The sequence below is a fragment of the Sciurus vulgaris genome, assembly GCF_902686455.1.
Source record: "Sciurus vulgaris genome assembly, chromosome: 1".
In the NCBI taxonomy this organism is placed as follows: domain Eukaryota; kingdom Metazoa; phylum Chordata; class Mammalia; order Rodentia; family Sciuridae; genus Sciurus; species Sciurus vulgaris.
The window spans coordinates 69,402,500-69,425,248 of NC_136461.1; the positions used below are offsets into that span (position 1 = coordinate 69,402,500).

The following is a 22,749-nucleotide window of genomic DNA, read 5'->3' on the forward strand; positions in this document are numbered from 1 at the left end:
TTTTCATTTTTATGAGTAAAAGTGCATCTTCAGAGGAAAAAGAACAAGAATACCTCCGGGTGGTGCACGCATGTAATCCCAGCGGCTGCGGCGGGGATGGGGTTTGGGGGGGGGGGGAGGTGGAGGAGGAGGGACACCGGAATCGCATTGAGGTAGGAGGAATACAAGGCAAAGCCAGCCTTAGCAAGAGTGAGGCTCTAATCAACTCAGTGACACCCTGTCTCTAAATAAAATACAAAATAGGACTGGGCATGTGACTCAGTGGTTGAGTGCCCCTGCAAGAATAAGATCTATTTGAGAAAATTTTTAATCTGTGTGTGTGTGTGTGTGTGTGTGTGTGTGTGTGTGTGTGTGTGTTGGGGGTTGGGTAGCAGAAATTGAACTCAGGGGCCCTCCACCACTGAGTCACGTCCCCAGCTCTATTTTGTATTTTATTTAGAGACAGAGTCTCACTGAGTTGCTTAGGGCCTCACCATTGCTGAGCTGGCTTTGAATTCAGGATCCTCCTGTCTCAGTCTCCTAAAGTGCTGGGATTATAGATGTGCGCCACCGGGGCCCAGTTGGAATATTTTATCTTTGTGACCTAATTAACTTTGTATATTTCTTTATAATTTTGCATGCACATTCTTATTTCTTTTTCATAAATATTTGCCCTCTATATCCACAGATGATTTATTTCTCTGGGGAGGGAGTATGTTTACCAGCTTCCAGTAGCGTTTACAACACTGGATTGAGGAAAGCGGGATTTCTTTGACTGCTGAATAATTGTCTTTATTATCCTTACATTTTGAAAACTGTCAGCCTACAATTTCAGTAAAAATGCAAAGTTCCAAATGAATATAGAAAACAACTTGCAAGTTCCTCTGCCATTAAATCACTGTCTGTCAAATGGAGCATAAATGGCCTTCTAACAGGGGTCCTATGCAAACAGTGGGTGATCAGAGAACACATGGGCAGCAACACCAAGTCACACTCCTGCTATCAAGGACAATGTATTCCAAATTCTCTTTTGTATTTCTTCTGTGATACTGTGCTAGACCACGAATATATAGACACAGATATATACATTTACATGTGCATATATATATTTTACAGAATTTAAATAATTCATTCAAATAAATTATTTAAGTGATTTAAAAATTCCTTTGTCAAACAGATTAATGGAACCTTGTTATTCAAAAGATAAATCATTTTATATGAAGTGGCAAAGACTTCAAGGGCTAATAAAGGTTTTATAAGAGATAAACTTTTAATGAATTAATACTTTTGCATGTACTTATTTTCTATATAATAAATATACACGTATATGCTTATAGTGATATTTATATCAACATTTTCTGACTTTTTAAAGGAAACTTAACAGTATTTGAATTAAAGTATGTGTAAAAGATTTATGTCTAGGAGCTGATGTATTATAATTCACTAAGCATACAGAACTTTTAATTAATGTGCTCTAAATGTTATTATTTGTGCAATGAGAAAAAACTTTTTTAATTCTATTTGTAACATATGATTCCAGTAATGACTAGTTTTGAACGCTTTTATTCACATCATTTCCTAGGTTTAAAATGTATTCGGCACTCAAGTCTTTTTGCTGCATAGATTTTAATCAGAAAGATGTTTTGCTCTAGAAAATGATTGTGAACTGGCAGTTGTAGAGTGAGACCTTAAGATCCTAGGAAAAATTTTAAAGATTTTTATGAAGCTCAGTACACATTCTTCAGCTAAATCTTGGCATAGTTTCAATTTGAGACTCTACTGAAATTCAATTGGTTTATTTTATAATTAAAAACAAGGAAATCATAGTAACAAAAATATATAATGTATGGCACTCTTGTTTATAATAGAAACATCCATAAAGAAAGAAACATGTTCTAACTTTTCTCATTACCCCAAAGGGAATTGCATCTTTAATCACACAAAGCACAACTGCTTTCTAATTTTGTTTAAAGTGTTGCAGTACTTACAAAAACCAGATCAGGTTATTATAAATCTAGAGCAAATTAGAATCATTGGCCTCTGCTCAGCTGTATGTGAGGGTTCTATGTATATCATAAATTTAATGGCATATTAAGACACACATCTGTTTCAGCTTTGTAGAAGTTAATAATCTAACTACAGAGTATTTAAACACTTCTTTTGTTAACTGGAAAATTCAGCAGAGAGAGACTTCCATGGGTTATAAGGTACAATACTTTCAAATTTTGAGAATCTATAAATTTACCCAAGCAGTTATAGTTTTCTAAATATTCAACCTAGTATCTATTTTGGACATTACATGATTTATTCCTGAATAAAAACATTCAATTATGCAAATATGCAAGCATTATCATCTCAAATCTGTACCTGCATCAAATATAAACATATATATGTAATTATAAGTATATATATCCATATATAATCATATAATCATAAGTTTGTATATATGCATATATATATGTACTCATTTTGTAATAGGGCATTGGAAAGAAAGTAAATATTGAGTAGTTACATGAAAATGTCAAAATTCATTCTTTTAGATATTTTTCAGGTTCCTTATTTGATTACACAAATTTATTTTTAAATCAGAAATGACAGTCTTCCTGGGATTCATATTATTTAAAAATAATTCACATTCTTGTGTTCCATTTACATTTTATAGTTGGCATATAAATTCAAATTTTTTTCTGATTTTATTTTAGCAAACTATAAATATTTTTCTTGTTATAACCATCACCTTTTTCTTTAAGACCTGCCACTCAGCAAACAGTAATACCCAAGTATTATAATGAATTATTGTGTTTCCATTATCATTAGATAATAAGCAGGAAATTAGTTTTTCTTGCAGTATATTTTATACTGTCTGAACATTTAATAGTATGACTTGAGATCTGGGGATGTAACATAGTCATAGAAGACTCAGGTAGCCTGCCTGAGGCTCTGAGTTCAATCCTCTGTACTGCAAAACAAACAAACAAAAACAAAAGAATAACAACAACAAAACAACCAATAAAACAACTCCCTTCTCCAGGAATATATATGATTTGAATTTGGGCCATTAATTCAAGTAGTAAGGACATGATTTTAATTAAATTGGGTCAGAAATTAAATTGTATCCCCATAATGATGGTGGGCACTCTTTTAATCACTAATCATCCTCTTTTGTTAAAATGTAGATATGTGGTTTTGGTAAGCTGGACAATTTAAAAAGAATATGGATGATTTGGTAAAACACATTTTCATCACTAAAACAAAAGCATTCAAAGAACATATTATCCAGGTGATGGTACAGCAATATCTTTTTAATGAAGAGTGACTGAACAGGTTATTTATGTTTTTACTTTTAGCCTAAATTTTTTTCCCATACTTTTTTCATTAAAATATCGCTCAACAAAACCTAAACCTTATCATTACCAAATCATTTCAACATTCTTTTGAGGTATAAATGATATTTTAATGTGATTTTAAATTTGGAAGCTAATTTTAGAGAAACCTCATTTTTTTCTATTATACTTTTACTTATCACAAATCATATGCCTATTACATCATTGTTTGGTCTAAGACCTAAGTGATTGATTTCATAGTGACCCTAAGAATGTATTGTAAAGAGTTGTAATGGGTTGAAAACTGAACCATAAATATTTAAATTATTCTTGAAAATAGAGATGGAAACATTCTATTATTGAATAAAGAAACGATGTGATAAGAACTGGGCTTAAAAGATAGCATTTTACTTTGCAAGTGGCTATTCTAGTTCCCTCATGTTCAGACAAATTTATTTTTACTAAAATATACACAACAAATGAAAGCCTTCAAACATAAAGCTACAGAGTGGAATAAAAAGAATCACAATTATGCCTGTAATCCCAGAGACCTGGGAAGGGGTTGGAACAGGAGGATCACAAAGTTCAGGGCCGGTGTCAGCAACTTAGTGAGATCCTGTTTCAAAATGAAAAATAAAAAGGGTTGGGGATGTAGTCCCCAGTGGTATAGTGCCCCTGAGTTCAATCCTCAGTACAACAAACAAACAAAAACCAGTCATATTAATTAGAAAACAAAATAATTAGATGTGTAACAGTCTATATGATCAGAAGATGAATCAAAGTCAAGGTCAACATCTCATATTACAGTTTTCAATCATAAAACATTTTCAATAATGAAACAAATTTGGTGTTTAAAAATACTAAGATTACGTATTTACAATGATTATTTCATGCTGTATAATTATGAACACTTTAATGCATTTTTAATGTATTAGAAGTATGATATGATTATAGCTTTGGCTCTCTAAAATCCAAAGAGGGCATTTGAACACATTTTGTGATTCTTAACTACCTTTAGAAAGTTTTGCCATACTATAACAAAGTATGACATGAATAATCAAAGTCATATTCCCAGAGGCACCAAAAATTCCATTTGGACTATTCTGTGCAATTCCTATTTGGTTATCTTTAAGGGTTCAGATTTGATAAAGTGAGAGTTGCCTGTACTGTTAGTTGTCTCTTTGCTCTGTTCTACGCTCAAACAATGCATTATACTTTACCAAGAACGGCACAAAGTATTGTAATTTTAGGTTAATCAATTTATCTTCAATAATTAAAAAAAAAGTTTAAAGATATTTCATCTTCTTTGTTTACAGGGATAGAGGTTTTCAGATGTTAAAAAGGGATGGGGAGGTTTGTTTTAAACCACATATTTTTTAATAAGAAAACATTTGATTATGAATATTTATCATGAACAAAATAATTATTATAATTTAATATAGACAGCTTTGTAAAAAAGTGTTCTTATAGTTACATTTCTGGGTTTGAGAGAAGCATTGATAGAAGATCTATAAGACCCAATTATAGAAAATTCTCAAGGTGCGGAGATTAACAAGAGTTATGGGAACAATCTATGGGAAAGACTATTTCTGAACTGTGTAAAACTCAGTATAACAACAACAAAAATTATAATCATGATTATGAGGGATATCTCTTCAAATTTGCCTGCTTTTGAGTATCATAATTGTAACTGTCTAAAAAATTTATGGGGGCTGGGTATATAGCTCAGTTGGTACAGTGCTCACCCACATGCACAAGGCCCTCAGTTCAATCCCCAGCACCACCAAAAAAAAAAAGGTTTATATGCAATTATACATATTTAAACACTTGAAACATACAGAAAAAGTCATGCAACCAATTGTAGTGGTAGGTATTTTGAAAAAGTATCAATTACAAAATGATGGCTATTAATAATATATGTGATTATATACTTATAAACAATGTCATTAAGCACAGTACACCATAATCATATTTAGTCTATACTTAAACTATCCTTACTTTAATGACTGTACCTCTACATTTTGGGTAAGGTTTGACCTTGGACAAAATTTACTCAGCCTAGGGAGCTGGGAGAATAGTTGAAAACTTACTGGTATTGCCAAATGCTTTCATATGTTTCTGCTCTCATGGAAAATGAGTTTTGATTTCTTTTCAGCCTACATGCATGGCAAAGCAAAAATGAAAAACAAAGCTAACAGCTTCCAACCAATTCTAGTTGAGTTTGGTATTCACATATTGCTTTGATCTGCTCTAGAGCTTGATGGTTTACTTTCTAGAGTAGGGAAAACTAGTTTCACCACCAAGCATTATTAAACAGTAATGATGAAGAAGAGGGACCTGAGTTAAATTTAGTATATAACTAATTTTACTTCTATTTCTGAATTAGAGTGTAATTTAATGTTTTTTGTTTGCTTGTTTCTTTTGAAAACTTTTATAAGCTCTAATCACAGGCAAAAATATGCTGCCCCCAATAGATACAACCTTTTTTCATTGATACTTCTCAACTTCTGTGTAGTTCAAACTCTTGGAAATTTTCCGCCCACTGTCAAGTCCCAATATCTTCTCTCTATTCCACCCCTGAGCAAGCCCCTTTCAGACCATAGGTTTGTCTACATCTAAGTTTGCTAGCATGGCCAGTGAAGAAGCTACTGTTAGGTTGACTTTACGCTAATCACAATATTTTGCAATAATGTTCATCTCCAAACTTCTTCAGATTCTTTAATTCATTTCCTAAACTATTATTATTCAAGCTCTACTTTGACAAATATTTGATCACGTCCCTTTAAATAAAAGTACTTAGATGGTAAATAAAGTTTAAAAATTAGCATACTATATCAGAAATCATGAGCCCATTGAATAAAATAATCTTTAATTTCTTCAAGTTGCTTAAATTAAAAACATGAGTTTCTACAGTTGGAAAAAACATGTATGGTTAAAATGTTTGAAGCCCATCAATCTCTCTAACCACATAAGCTAATGAGTTCCTTCTGTTTTCTTTGAATGAAATCAGCATGAGTGGTTAGATGTTGATTTAACATAAAACAAATGGAAATGGGTGTTTCCTTTGTCCTTTGTAAATTTATTTTAAAAAACAATTAGCAAGTATTATGAATAAGTCAAAGATTTTGCCATTACTTAAATAATAATATAGATTGAAGAGTTACATTGATTGGATTGTGGGGAATGCAGAACATATTCTAACTTCCCTTAACTTGTTCACATCTGCAGACAATATTAAGCTTCTTGTTTTTTTGTTTTTTTTTTTTTTCCCTACCATAACACCTGTATTGTTATAAATTATATTTTAAATTGTCACGAAGTGTCAGGTAAATTATGTTTTTGGGATGTGGAGTATGTCATTTAGGTGTTCCTTTGTAATGGCAGATTTGTGGCTAACAGCTTAATTTTGAATGTATCAAAATAATCAAATGTTCTCTTTCAGTTCTTCTTTATGGATATACAAAGAAATTTGAAATATATTATGTATAAAGAAAAAAATTAAAATTCCTTAACATTTAAATCATCTTGAAGAAGGAATACTTTTAAATGTAATTTTTAAAAAACACAGCAAGGTTATTATATTCTTAGGGAAAAAAAGTGTCTGAACCCCTTGAACTCTTTAGAATTCACATTCTATTGCAATAAGATCTGCAGTTTTTTATGTGCATTTTCCACTCCCTATAGTTTTAACTCTCTTCTGATACTTTCTTTCCCCTTATAAGTCTCCTCCCTTTTTTGTGATTGTTGTCTGTTTAGGAACATAGTGGGAAGTGACTCACTTTATGTTCTGAGCATCAAAGACTGTCAGACCTATGAAATGTAGACAGTGGGTTCTCAGATTCTTTCTGGGAGAATTAAATAAATAAGTAAATGAGCCAACATATGGCCAGCTTAATTCAGGCAAAAATGTCTATTGATTACTTACTAAGCTCACTAAATAAAAACTTCAGCCTAAATTTTGCTTCCCAAAAGGAAATAGGATTAGACTGATCTGTGTACTCACTGGGGCTTCTTGTGAATTATGCCCAGATGATGTTCAAGATGAACAAAAGAAAGGGCCAACATTTTTTGGAATAAGCAAATTTTCAGTTTACATAGTACTTTCAATAACCCCAAATAAACTAATAAATGCTAAAGGAGACTGCGATATAAATGACATTTGAGGTGTATGAATTCCAATTCTGCCTTCTTTTCAACTATATTAAGAAGTCTGATTCAATTTTCCAAGGTAGATTTGTTGTATGTATAAATTTTGACAAATGTAAAAATTTAGATACCTTATAAAATTTTACACCAGCTCTTCATAAACGTGTATCTTTTTCAGACTAGTTTGAATCCTGTATGGGTAATATTTAAATTATATCATCTAAGAAATTCCAAATTGAAGTGTGCTTATAGTTTAGAGTACAAATGCTGAATTGCTCCTTTTTATGGTTTGAAATGGTGAAAGTGTTAAAACACCAAGATCAAGTAGAATAAACTGAATTAACCAAGATTCTTGTTTTAATCTGAGAATTATATTGCATTCACAAAAGAGCATGTTCCAGTTATTTGGACATATGTACATTGAACTTATGATTCTGCAAGTCAAGAACAAACTTGACCAATAGTTGGATTAACTTTTGTACTACAAATAACTGGCTTTGTGACAAAATGCTGATAGGTATTTAGAATCATTGTGTTTTTTGAACAATCTACTGTTGACATTTTAATAACATTGTTTGGAATGATTTCTCAAGAATGATGACTGCAACATATGCACAGAAACAAAAAGTACATATTGTTTCTGAAAGCAAAGAAGCTCAAGGTTCATCCTATTTTAAATCTTGGAAAATCAGTTTTTCTTGAAAACCAAAGCAAATGGCTTAATTTATTAGTAGAATCAGTGGTTTATAAATAAATCTGAAAACTTGTTTCAGCTCAGAAATTTTGAAATTAAAAAAAAAATCCAGATTTGATTATATTCGTATGTAGAAGACACTTAACTAGCTTTTAAATATTTTTCCAGTGTGATTTTTCCTGTCCTGGTCTGTTCCCTTCAGTTTGGGTCTGCTCTGCCTGGCTGTCTGCTGACACTGCCAACAGAGAGGGGCAAGGAAGTGTGGTCAGAGGACAAGAGCAAAAGCAGTTTCAATGTAAGGAAATGAGGGAAACAGACCTAACAGCACTATGAATATACTTGGAGTAAAGAGCCTTGTAGTCTCCTTTCCTTCCGTTGCTTATCCTGGTGAGTTTAATCAAAAACAAACAAAACGCTCTTGTGAAATATAGTCAATAAAGTCAAAGTTTAGCTAGCTCAATGTAACTACAAAGAAAAAGTCATCGCAATTTAAAAAAATGTAACTTTCATTAACGAGCGCGCCGGAAATCTCAGGTATCAAAGACGCATTAACCCTGGAGCGTCCCCTGCGCACCGCAGCCGGACCGAGGCAGTCGCGGCGAACAGACGTTCTTTCTCCTCTGAGCAGTCACACAAAAGGAGGGCTGCGGAAACTAAAAGTTTCGGGGCCTCCGGCTTGGTGCGTGGAGAAAAGAGAAAACCTGGAGACGGGGTGGGTAAAAGACGCATCCTGGGCGCCTCTTCCAAGTCCAGGCAAGGAGAAAGCTACTGGGCCTGGAAGGAAGAGGGGCGGGGGACCCCGAGCCGCTGGCCAGCCCCTTGCGCCCAGCTTCCGAGGCTGGAGCGCCGCGCTCCGCCGCGCTCTTCAAAATACCCTTCACCCACTTCCAGAAATAAAATAAATGTTTTTAAAGTGAGTGTGTGTGGACAGGATGGAGAGCGTGAGCCGGCTGAGCGCGCGGAGGACCAGGCGCGCAGTAAGTGGAGTTTAGGGGGGCGGGGGTGGGGCGGCCAGAGGTTGAATGGGTGCGTTGATGGGGCGAGGGGGGGCTGGATGCAGAGCCCCGGGACCTGCAGGGGGGGGGGGGGCGTGAGCGGACAGGGAGGGGAGGGAAGGGGAGGGGCGCGAGCCAGAGCAGGCCGCCTCCCGGGCGCGTTCCGTGGCCGTGCGCGCGCGTCCCTCGCCGCCGCCGCCGCCCGGACAGCCCTGCGGCCGCCCCGCCGGCGGAGCCGGGGCCGGCCTGTCCTCGGGCGGCTGCTTTGCCATCGCTACCGACACTCGAAAGACTCAAGCCCGTAAGTGTCCCCTTCGCTCCTCCCCGACACCCCCACCTCCCTCGGGCGCACTGCCGCCGCAGCTGCTCAAATGGAGTGGAAAATGGCCATTGGGCGGCAATGAGTTATAGATTATCTGCTCCACGTTTTGTACTTAGCTGCCTGTAATCTTCTTTGAGTTTGCCGGAGCCCCTTGCTGGAAAAATCAGGAGGGAGAGATTTGTCCTTTGCTGCTGTACACGCTAATATGTTTATATGATTAGCCGAACTCCGGTGGGGGGGAGTAGGTGGGGATTTGGTGGGGAGGAGGAGGAGGAGGCTGGAGGTGACTCCAGTTCAGACCTCTCCGAGAGTCTGTGTCAGGACTTCGCACTCCCCCGTCTCTGTGCCTCTCCTCTCCCTCTCTCCCCTCTCTCCCTCTCACTCTCTCTCCGCTCACACACACGCAGAGGTGCCGGAGCGAAATCGGGAGCTTACCGGAGAATTCTTTGGGATTGTTGAGGGGCATCTCCCCTCCGTTGCTGTGCGTGGCGTGGCTCTTCCCTGCTCCTCCCTGCTTCCCCGAGCCTGAGTTCTCGTCTTCAACCTTTCGTGGTGCAGCGGCCACCGCTCAGCCTCGGCCGGGAGATCCGAAATGTGAGGAGGGGCCGCTGCTGTCTCCTGCCCCAGGCCGCAGGGTCGGCGCGAGGGATGCCAGTGCGGACGGCGGGCTGAGGGGCTTTGCCTCACAAACTGAGTTGTCCTCGCGCCGCGGAGTTGTCTGCTCGCCCACCCCTCCCGCGGCCGCCGCTTGGAGGGGACTCCCAAGTCTGCGCACCTCTGTCAGGCTTTCGCCTCCACCACCCCTTTCGATCTGATTCCCGAATATTTTTCTACTGAGGGAGCGTGCAGTCTGGGGGTGCGTGCGCGTGAGTGAAAGACCTCTTTCGCCGAGCGGCGTGTGGGAAACTGCGGGAAAATGTTGACTTAACCCCAGGAGCCGCCCGGCGCTGGCTGCTTGGCTGGAGGCGGCAGCAGCGGCCGAGCAGGAGGACCCGCCGAGCCGCGGCGCCGTGTCCGGCCGGCGAGCCGCGGCGCTGCCTCCCGCGCGGACTCCGCAGCCCGCGACCAGCTCGCGGCGGGCCTCGGCTCTCCCCAGCCACCCGGCCGCTGCCCTCCGCGCCTCACCCCGCGCGGCCCCCGTGCCAGACGGCCCTCCCCCGGGGCGCCCTCGCAGACCGAGGTAAGAGCCGCAGAAGCGAACAATGTACCTCTGTGCCCGGCTTCGGATACCTGTTTGCTTTGCGCCTCCTGCCTGGGGGTGGGTGCTGGAGGTGGAGGGAGCCGTGGTTTAGCTGTGCTCCGCTGTCTCTGTTTTGACCGGACTAGAGGGAGACCCGCGCTCGCAGCCCCCCCCCCCCCCCGCAGAAATCGATACGCAGAACTCTCAGTTCGGTCCAGCCTGCTTTTTTCTTGTGGATCTATTGTAACGCTCTCGAGGCACCAGTCGTTGGTGGGTACTGCGCTGGATTGATGCAGGGTAGTAGGATGGAAATGCCATAACCATGCCTTTTTATTATTATTTTTAATTGAAAAGCTTGGGATCGGAAGGTGCCTTGCCTGCCACTGGTCCTTTCACAGTCGGGATGGGGAGGGGAGTGTGCGACTCGCCCTCCGCTGGGCAGCTCCGTTCCGGGTGCGGGGCCCAGGCCGGGCGGGGAGCGCGCCAGCCGACCCCCCTTCCCCCGCGCCTCCAGACCTGTCCGGTTCTGTAAGTGGAGCGGAGAGGCTGAGCTCTGGGAGCGAGTTCAGGGAAAGTGGACGGTGGGGGAGGGCTTGGATGAGTTGTTACCGGTTGTTGTTTCTTCTTGTCGGTGGTTAGGTAATGTGGAAAAACGAGGATGACAGCAAAGCGCAGCCAGATGTGGCCGCGCCAGCCATGGGGCTGGCAACGATTAGGGGCGGCGGGCTGCCGCTGCGGGGGAAGCCTGGCGGGGCGGGAGGGTGGTGGAGCCAAGGACCTGGTGGGCCACGGGGAGGGCAGAGAGCCTCCCGGACCGGCAGTGAGAGGGCAGCAGCGGGCCGCGTTGGGCCTGCAGGAGAAGTTATAGGGTGTGGGCTCCTGGGATGCCTTTGGAGTCGAAAGCCTAGAGGAGCCTGATTTGTAGGATAGGGGTGCCAGGTTGGGACCGGTTGCTAGGTGTGGGAAGACCGCCAGGAAAGAGGAGACTCCTGGGCTGGCTGACTGTGGCGACCCTCAGACAGGGGCCAGGACAATCCTACGCGAAAGCGCCCCTGCAGTGTGGAGGCGCGCTTGCAAGACTCTTTCGCTTGGGACCAGTAAAGTTTGTTCCTTTCCCTGAACTACCGGGTTTGGATTGGAATCTTTACTTTGGACCAAAGTATCGCAGAGCAGAAGCTAAGGAACGTATATATGTCTATATATACATATATATTAAATTCTGCCTTTACTTTGCCCTCTAAACGCATAGTTGGAGGGACAAGTCTAGCAGTATCCAGCGGTATCCGTCTTAATCTTTCCCGGTTTTCTAGGGACTCCTCCCCCTTTCTTCTTTTCCCTCCTCCCAGGCCCCCTCATTCCATTCTTTCTGATGCAAACTCTGCTGTCTCAGATTCAGACCGAGGAAATGTTTTCCTCCTGTTTCTCGAAAGGTGTCAGGCTGCTTAGCAGCTTCTCTGAGCAGCCTGGGAGCGTCTGAGCTGCAGCCACCAACCATATGGTTCCCGTTACAAAGTCCAGGTTCTGAGGCAGTCGCCTCCTCACTCCACCCCCAATTCTTTGATTTTCTTCTGCATTTTTACACTATGTGTGCTTCTTCTTTCTTCCCCTCCAGAGGCGTATATTAAACGGACGTAGTTGGTTCATTCATTTCTCTGTCAGTGTTTATCTCTGGAACAGGTCCCACCGAATTTACTCTTTGCTCACCTAGAGTTGCACAATGAAGAAAGTCGCATCCTTTTGGTAAATAATTACCTGTTGGGATATCTCTTACTAAATCAGGTTTGATCTTGGGTAAACTTTAAAAGAGAGCCACTACAGAGGCAATATTTGTCCATAGGAGAAAAATAGAATATTTTATATGATGCCTATGGTAACGTTCCAAGTTGGATGAGAGGGACTATTTTGACCTATCTAAAGGTAACTTTGTAACTTTAAATTTAGTATCATTATTCTTGAGGAACCCTTTATAAGAAACTCTACTTAAGTTCAGGTGTGTTGTGGAATATTTTGTTTTCCTTCCCTCTACCCGCCAATAAATTTATGCATGATGGAAAGAATACTAACAGAACAAATGTTCTGTTGTTTAGTTTCTTTAGACATTCCAATTCTCTCCTTTTGTTGGTCCGCTCTAAAAGAGGTGCCATTTCACATCATTCTGCACAAATTGTTTGAATTAATGCAAGTGTGAATTCTTACCGTTTGAAGGGGACTATTAGCATATCAAAGGTTTCTTAGCTTCAGCTCAATTGAGAAAACTTCAGCCTGTCTTCCATTTGCTTCCAAGCGGAGGCCCAAAGGGCAATGAGAATTGTAAAGGGTAGAAATAAGGAGGTGGATTCAGGCTTGTGTTTCTGAACTTTTACTGTTTTGTAATTATGTGAGCCAAAAACATTGTCTATTGCTGTGGATCCCTTGCAAGTGGCAAGACAATTATTTTCTATTGATAAATGGTTTGTTCCTAGAAAAAGGGTGACCTTTTATTTTATGATAGTCACTGTTGCCTGTCTTTTGGGGTCCCTTTAGTGGAAGAGTGAGAAATCCTTTCCATCTAACTTAATGCTTTTCTGGGGCCTTCACTTTGTTATATTAGTAAAATGAGAAAGGTCTTTAATTAGTCTCATAAAACAAAATGTTTGTGATAAAGACATTTCTGTGCACAGGAAACCTCTTTATATAGTTGAATTAGGGGGAAAAGTCAGTGGAGGATGTTTAAAATTAAAAACTCACCCCATGAACTTTATGAAAACACAACTTCTATTGGAACTAGAAGCTTGGAAAAGTTTTCTAGGTGATAAAGACCCAAATTTTTATGGATTCTATTTAAATAGAGGCAATTCAGTTTTGATATTGAGTCTTATTTAAAAACTTTTTTTTTTGTATTTTGTCAAACAGTAGAATGATTCTGCTTAAAGTTGCTCTATATTTGTTAATATTTATGGCTTATTTGCTCTTGTATTTTTCACATTCTTATAGAACTATGTTGTTCGAATTTCTTTTAACAACTCATGAAGAAGCAAGAGCAAGTACTTGGGTCATTTAGGTCAGTTTATGGAGAGCAGAGGGGTCAAGGGAGAATAACTTTTATCTTCAACTAGGAAAGGATTAGTTTTCTAAAACCTACTTTTAAGATGAAAATGAATTTCAGGGAAGGTTTGGAGATTTGTAACTGCATATTTTTTATATAGTTTTACCTTTGAGGGTTGGTTGTCTTTGAATTAGAATTGATACTTTCCTTGGCGACCTGGAGTATTCACTAATGTTCAGACTCTTTGCTTTTATTTTAATAGTGGAAGTGAATTCTAATATGACAATTTCAGATGAGGAAGAACCATCATTAATTGCCTAACTTTTTTTTTTTTTTTTGGTCTTTAGTTTAATGGGAATGGTGATATTTTTTCAGATTAAAGTGAGGTTTTTTTTTTTTTTTAGTACCATTTAAATTGTGTATCACTACCCCCAAATCATTTTATGATCGTTTATCTGAACCCATCACTTACCTAAGAAGTACTTCAGTGGTTAAAAAAAAAAAAAAGCCCACATTGATGTAATTGCTATTATTGCATTTAAGTTGTTAACTAGTCAGCTTTGAATGCAGAGTGTTTTAAAGAAAACACATCATCTTTTAGAGCTATTAGTGATAATCTAAAAATTGTCTTGAAAACATTGATCTTCATTTTATGGTGGTGATCCTAAATTCAGCAAATCTTTAAAGGTGTAAAATGCAGTGAAAAGAAGATATTTCAACATTTAGATGACAAAATTGGACTACTTAGAGAAAAATTAACGTGCTGTAGAAGCACTTCAGCTGCCATTTTCAATCACTGGGTTACTATGTATTGGCAACAAAACGAATTTAGAAATACAGATAGCTCTGGGAGCAGGTAGTTGGGGGAATTTAGAATATTGAATCATGTGGGGTAGAACAAACCAATTACTTCAAGTTTTGACTTGAGAATTTCCAATAAATAAAATTTATTCCAGGCATTTGACTCTGCTTTATTAGTGGACTAACATCAAAGTACACAACAAAACTTCCAAATGTTATAAAAACTAATATAAATATACAGATCTCACATGCAGTACTACAAGTCTTAATTTAAGACAAGCAGTTGGAGTTTTTATTGCTGCAGTTTTCACAGTCAACAGAAACGTTAACACTAGGCTTCTGGGTGTTTCCTTTCTGAAAATGAGCAAGAGGAGAACTTTAAAACCAAGGTTTACTTAGGGTTAGATCTTTATTTGATCATTACCAAAGCTTTCTATGTTTTATTAAAAAATTTAAAATAGTATTTTAATGTCTTAAATGATATGGGAATATGTGAACTAAGATTCAGCTGTCATGAAGGTCAAGAGGTAACCAGAAATCTGCAAACTTTAGTAATAAAATGTTATTGCTTTATTTTCTAACAAAATATTTATTTGACCTAACTTTTGTGAATAAATATTTAAATAATAGTTTATTAACAGGTGTGGCATGGAATAAAGGGACTATTACAATTTGTTTCAATCTGTGAGCTGAAAGCATTTGTAGCTACCTAAGAGAAACCTGTTTTCATTTTAACAAATTTTTACCACTTTCTCAGTTGCTGATACTTAAGGACCACAGATTAGATGTAATTAGAATAAGAAAGAAATACAATTTTGGAAATGGAAAAATTTAGCTATTTTTACTGAAAGTTTCCTCAAAGATTTAACACCTTTGCCTCTTGATTCTTTGTATCTGATTTTGAGTCTTGAAGGGCTGCTTCACATTTGACACATGCCTGCTTTTCTGCAGAAAAGATTCATATAAAACAAAAGTGCAATTATTTTCAAAGTAGTATATGTTAGAAATAGAACAAATAATTATAAAATAGGTTCATAAGATTATTTGCTAGTATGCCTATGTAAAAACTTCACAAATTGTTGATTTTGATGGCAAAATGGCAACTTTAGCTACTAACTCTGAAAAGAACTTGAAATCCTATTAATGTTTTGGTCATGTCCAGTTCCTGTAATTTAAATATTAGCTCATGTTACTTTTATCCATAAGTGTTTTATAACTATTTTCAACAAAGATTAAAATGTTTGTATTTCAAGGACAGATTAAATCAGAGATTCCTTAACTTCTGTTATATAATACTAATTCTGGAGCCCCACCTAGTATTTATCTCTTCAAATAATTCTTGATTGAAGGTTGAAAGGTTGAAAAGTATTTAATCGCTCAGATTACTGTAATTAGAGGAGATGTTATCAGAAAAATAAATTAAGACTATTCTCTAAAATCTTTGTTACTTAAGATGCTCCTAAAGATTGGTCAAGTACTGTTTATCATTATTTTTAAATGTGTCAAGAAAAAGCTTTCGGAAATGTTTTATTTAATATACAGGTAAATAGTTAATTACTGAAACTGTATACTTTCAATCCTAAAATAATATCTTGGCCTAGTATGATAACTTATAGAGGAGTAACTAGGGTCTTTCATTCCTAAAATTTTTTCAGGACTTCAATTTGGTATTTTTTTTGCGTTTTGAATGTAAGTTTTAATAAGCATATGTCATAAACTGTGGCAATCCCTTAATGTTGTTTTAATGTAAGTACTTTTTTTTTAGGTGAGTTATGATGTGATAACAAAAGGAAGTTCTTAATCACAAAAATACTTTTTAAAAAATATATTTTTTAGGTCATTTATCTGATGGACCAAATATAGGACAATTATTTTGTAGATATTTTAAAATATAATCTTACCCAAGAATTTTTTAAAAACTTATGAAAATCCTACTGTATTTAGCAAATAAATACTACCTAAAGAAAAAAAAAAAAAAGTTGATCGAATGAACGAACCAAGCGCTCAACACCAGCAAGTGAAGTGCAGCTTATAGCAAAACGCTATTGATTGTTTCAGAAGCACTGAGCAAGTTTAAATACAATTTGTTTAATTACAACAAAAATGCAGTTTTATGAAGTAATATAGTTTGTCTTCATAGAGGATTTTATGCATTGTGTGGTGGTAAGTAAAATCCCATCACAGTTGTATAAATTTGTTCAATTACCAGAATGGCTAAAAGAAAAAAAAATCAATTTGGGTTGAAAAGCAACAGAAATTAGATTACCTTGGTTAGTAGGAACTTGCCAGCAGTGTCTAAATTGCTTAATAATATCAAAAGTTACCATATTTCATAATGTAAGAATATTGGCTCCTGTTTTAATAGGCAAACATTTGTTTACTTGGTGACATTTGTTATATGAACATTATTTCCCTTTTTTGTTTTGTTTTCTTTTTTTCAAATGAAAGCTCTTACATAAAAAAATGATGTCCACTTCCATGTTTTGCCTTGATGTTTGTGTTTAGTAGTTGCTTTGCTGGATTTCTAGAATGTGTAATCAGTTGAAATTTCAGATTAGTGTAGTGAAATATTAGATGTAATTTTGTAAATCAGAAGAAACCTAATCCATCAGAAAGGATAACTAGTTTATGATAAGCAATAGAAACACTTTTTGGAATTTTTTATTACTGACTCTAGAATTGTACCAAATCCTAAATCTTAAATTCTTGCAGCAGTAAAGTAGCATGGGAGTCGCTGTAGCAGATACCTGGGCACCTGTTTTATTAGCACCTTGATTCATTCTGGTACCAGATTTACTGAGGTGCAGGAACAGGCACAACCATTGCTCAAAGCTACCCAGCTGTTTTTAGGTCATGAAGTCAACTTCCTGGAATTTCTGGGGAAACCAGTTGAAAAGGGAGGACAAATGTCACTTTAAATAGAGATGTTTAAATCAGATTTCTGCCTGAGGGTAAAATTTAGGTCTGTTTTAGCCCGGATGTAATGTCTCCCTCTACAGAGCACAGCATTAATCACGACATGACAAGAGAACGTATGCTGAGAAAAACAGGCCCCTGTTGGTCTTGTCATTGATTCCGCCCCCCCTAATCTGTGAGGAGTACATACATTATAAACATTAAAATTCACACGTGGGGATTGCACCTTAATCTCTGAATTTTAGTGTCAAAATTAGTTGCCTTAAAAGAAGACTATTAAAAGGTGAATAATCTTTGGAAGACTTAATTTTTTTTTTTTTAAAGAATAGAGTCAATACCTGAATTAGAACAAAAATTTAAGGTGAAAGATCAACTAGGTTAAGCCGGAGTTAACTCCTTGAAATAATATGATTAAGTCTTTATTCTGTTTTAAGATATATTAAGTGCATTTAAAAAATAATTTGATAGTAGAGAAAAGAAATTTTGATAAAAAATGAACTATTCTTGGATATGAGAGCAGCAAGAAGTTGAAAAGATGATAATGACCTTTAGAGTTAGCATGAATTCAGACAAATACTATTTTGTTAGAACAAAACCGGATACAATCCTGCATTATTTTCTGGATAAATTAATGAAATCTTAAGCCATAGTAGTAGCAAGGAATGATGTGCTAGGAGGCTTCTAATATTAAAAAAGGGCATAGTTTTGCTCTTTCATTTATTAAATAATACTCTTTAATTCCTTGACCAAGTATATACATGTGTAAGCAAACAATTTTTGCTGTGTTTTCTTTGTCTCAATATTTCTGACAGATATTGGCTAAAAACTAGTGCACGTTTAAAGCACAAAATGTGTGTGGTTAAGATCTCTTTTAAACCGAGTTTGGAAATGATGACTTGCTTAATATCTGTTGTGCTCTCACAGATATTTCCTGCTTTCGGACTATGAAATGCTTGTATTACCCACACTTTGCATCCTTTTATAGGTATTTTTACATCAGTCCACACCTCAAACTGATTATTCCTCTGGATTTAGGCAGTGTAATCTATCCCCAATTACTGTCAAATATGGCACTTGTCTGCTGGGGGGGCCCAGCTAGGTGACCTTGCTTTTGACTAATGCTTTCTCTTGTAGAGGATATTAACAGAGTTTATTTGTAAAAAAAGCAAAAGAGAATTCTATTTTGTTTATAAAGTCAGGTTTTATTTTTATCATTCTTAAAATTTAAGTACCGTGGCAGTAGTTTTCCATATATGGGGTGAACCGTTACAAATTTTTAAATAAAGTCTTTGTATTGTATTTCTGTTTTATGTAGATTACATTTGCTTCATCAGTTTTCAACTTCAACATAAAAAAAAATCATTGAAAATAATTTCTCCATGTTTTCCTTTGAAGCAAAGTATTTCTGCAATTATTTTTTAAATTCCACTGGTATCTTCCATATGGAAGTTTTATTTCTTGGCATTACAAGCCTACCAATTTTTAGTGTTTGCTACTTTGGTTATTGATTAGAAATTAGAGGACACATTACTTACACAGCATTTTCTCCACTGATCATTGTATTCTTAATCTCAGGGTTCTTAGTGTATTTTACCTCTTACATTTTCCTGGTTTTCCTGTCAAAGACTGAGAAAGCTTGGAAAGAATTAATTTTTGATAATTTTGTAGATGTATGCCTTTATAGCCAAATAATTGTACCTATTTTCACAGTTTGAGGATGGCTTTGTGTATTAAGAGACAGATGATAAAACTGAAAATTGATGCATTGAAGATACCATCTTATTCTTCATTTTCAGAAAATGGATACCAAAGTAATTTTGCTTCATATGCATCAACAATTAAGCTGTTTATGATGTCCTAGATATTTTCATTTTTACTGAGGATATTTAACTCTTCCCTTTTTATATTTCTTTCATGAGGAAGATAATATTTGACTTCCTCTTGGTAATGCAGCAAGTGAATACAAATGTTATCCCCCTTTGCTTTTTCTGCTGCAAGTGCTGTGATACTCATAGTGCTTCAAAAGCCACTTTTCATTAATTTTAAACCGTGTCTACATCCTGAAAATCTTTTAATCAGGGAAACAAAATTTGATTTCTCAAGGAAAGAAGTCACTAAAAATGCTGCTTATTTCTCTTTGCCTTTCTTTACCTTATTTTCTTTGTTTCATTGGAAAAAAAGAAATATAACTGCTATCTGTTCTCTCTGTGTGATAGTTGTGTATGTTTTAGTATGAAAGTTCGCTTACCTTTTACATTGTTACTTATTTTATTTGTGGTGCTAGGAACTGAACCCAGCTAGGACATTATGCAGGGTAGGCAAGGACTCCACCACTGAACTAGGCTCCCAGGCCTCTATTTTTCATTTGTTCAATGCTATTTTAGAAAACGAATTTAATATTTGTTCAGCATTTTAGTTTTTATAAACTTGTCAGTTCATTTATAGGTAAATCAAACTCCATTTGGTGAAGATTTCTCTAGTCATTCTTCACATGTTGTAGGAGTGTTATGTGCATGTTAGAAAGGAGGAGTCGTAAATGAGGAGCCATCAAGCATCCATCAAACAATTTTTTGGTAATGTTGTACCCACAGACTTTGAAACTGTTCTTTCCTTTTCCTTTTTGCCCCCTTGATAGAGATATACTATAATCTCTCTATACCTGGGGGGAAAGAATGTGGCAAAAATTAAGTTAGATAAAGAGAAATCTAAAATATTTTGAAAAAATAAAAATTACAGAGGGATAAAGAGTGTTTTGCAACCGAGATCAGTTTCATTCTTTCTTTTTTTTTCTTTTTTTGGAATTAACAAAAGTAGATTTTTAAAAAATAGATACTCTCCTGGTTTAAGTTTTGGAATTACTCAAAATAAGAAGGAAATATAGTTTTTCCCTCATTCTTTTGAAATCCATCTTTTGTCTTTCAATGTAAATCAATCATAAGATGCCACCTTGGATTGTTTACTTTGTGTTCAGAAGATGAATCAAATAAATAGACTGCACAGCTTTGTTTTGGGTGGTCTATCATTTCAGGCTGGTACAGTATAAGCAAGGCAGTGTTTTCTTTTCCTACAAATATACTTTGTGTAAATAGCTCTTGGATGACTGAAGTCTGTGGATTCTGCCTGCTAAACCCTCTTTCTCACCCGGACTGGAGGACAAGAATATTCATGTTGATTCACAGATTTTGAAGGGCAGTTGTTTTACTCATAAGGAGGAACGAGGTTAGGTAGTAGTAGTTCTATAAAAGGGTGACCTGCATTTTTACACAGGCAACTGTCTGCATGTTTCAAATACTTTTGCTAACTCTTGTTATTACCTGCAGAGGGAGCTTGTATATGAGAAAAGTAATCAAGGCACTATAAATTGATAATTTTCCTTTTGAAAATTCCATTTTATTAATATATGTTAAATTTTTGTTTGAGAACAATGGCTGTAAGGGAAGTAAGGCATTTTGAGGTTAGTTAAATAATAGTGAAATTTAACAGATCAGTGCCAAGTGTTTATTTCTTCCTATATTCATAGATTACAAATGTGCATTTTTATCTTAATCAGTAAAATTAACATGAAGGATAATTGTATCAGATTCATTTTGAGATTTTGAAAAATTTTATAATTGACTAAACCTCTGGGAAAATGACTACAGAACTCTCCCTCTTTAAATATCTGTTGGTCATTAAAATAGGTTTTTGAATAATTTTCCAGATTATGTGAAATATTAAATGTTCACTAAACAAAGGAGTGTAAACATTCCTTTACACTTAATAGATCAAATTAGATAAATTGCACATGCTTTTTTCTAAAAACAAAGATGGTCACTTTGGATTAATGACTTCTACTTGCAATAATGAACAAATTAGTGCAGTGACACTTAAACAAGGGAACTACCAGTAAGGACCTAATATCAAGTGATCCAGAACACCGTTGGCTCACTTGGAAAAAAATGAGCACAAGCAAAATGGACAGTTCCTTTTTAGAATCTGTGCTAATTGAACTTCTAAGAAATCATAAGCCAAATACTCAGAAATGTTTGAGTTTTGCATTCAGGTGTTTTGGCAATTAGGGAGATAAGCATTCAGAACTAAAAGTAAAGCAAGTTTTTCACATATCCTGCATGTACTTTTTTGTTCTAGGAAATCAAATGATAGGATAGTAATTTAAAGTCTATTAAAAATCAATTCCAGTCTTTAATTTTACATTTTGGTATAGTTGGAAGGTGAAAAGAGGAAAGGGTATCCATTTATACTTCCTTGAAAACAGATATAATAGTTCCTCTCCATTGGTTTACTGCAGAATAATATGAGAGAAATATTTATTTTATATTTTAAAAGGCTTTGGTTCTTGGGGAGATACATTGTTTTAGATTTATTATTTTATTAACTAGTCTTTACTAATGTGAAAAATCAGACCGTTACTGTTAACACAGAATAATCCTGTAGGTAGGAAAACTTATTTAATAAAGATATTTATGGTATTGGCAGGGGCTTTTGTGTAAGTATTACCCTCTCAGCATGGCCCTGCATTATCTTAACAAGTCTGGGCTACATTTGTGCAGAGCATTTTCATAACTGGGCAAGAATGTTAGCAACAGCAATTCTACTTCAATAGGATTATGATGGTATGCTTTACAAAAGTACACAAATGCTCCTTTTCCATAGAATGATTGATAGGTATCTTTTACTGCCCAGTTTATGTCATTGTCCTAAATAATATGATAAAAAGATATTTCTTATCATACTTGATACTGAGTGTGATAGGCACTGGAAAATGGAATCTGATATTACAGTTCACTGCCCTTTTCCTTCTAGTAAATACCACAACTCCCTTCACAGGGAGGTAAGGGTTACTGGAGAATTCATTCCAGGAAAATTGTTACGTGAGGCACAGTAACTGTCACGGAGTGCATAACTTGTGTGATGTTATTGGAAAGGCACAGCTAGGGTAAGTTCTTCTAGCTTTGTCTTAAATTGGAAGGTAGACTACTGAGTGGTTTTAAAAATTGTGAAACCTGAATCCATAGCAAAAAAAAAAAAAAGTTATTAAAAAGTTAAATTTTTGTCCTTGTAAAAGGATTATTGGTATTTTTATTATATTGGAGATGTCTGACAAAGAAGTTAATTGCTACCAGCTTTTTAGTTTAAAATAGCCCAGATATTCTTTGTAATTATCAAAGAAAATTTTATTAAATATTCTTGAAGAATATGAATTTATGGTATAACATCCTCTGCTCATTTGCTTATATGTTATTTAAGAGTAAATGAATTATTGTTCCTACATTTATTTGAACAGATTGTTTTTAAAGCTATATTGCGAGTTGAATATATTTTTTAAGAATAATACCTCAAGAAAGAGTAATGTGTGGTGAGTTGATTT

The 22,749-nt window shown here is 36.5% G+C and overlaps 1 protein-coding gene across 17 annotated transcripts in view; it reads left to right on the forward strand.

Moving 5' to 3' along the window:
- The window catches only part of ADGRL2 (adhesion G protein-coupled receptor L2), a 623,949-nt gene that overhangs the window by 431,595 nt on the left and 169,605 nt on the right, over positions 1-22,749 (forward strand). For 8 of the 17 annotated variants that reach the window (XM_079147418.1, XM_079147421.1, XM_079147420.1 and 5 more), the window contains exon 1: positions 9,296-9,438. The exons of 7 other annotated variants lie outside the window; for them this stretch is intronic. The gene's annotated coding sequence lies outside the window, so the exon portion shown is untranslated. Of the gene's footprint in view, positions 1-8,656; positions 8,855-9,295; positions 9,439-9,735; positions 10,640-22,749 lie in introns of those variants that run through there. 2 more of the 17 variants (XM_079147434.1, XM_079147433.1) reach the window with 2 other exon arrangements.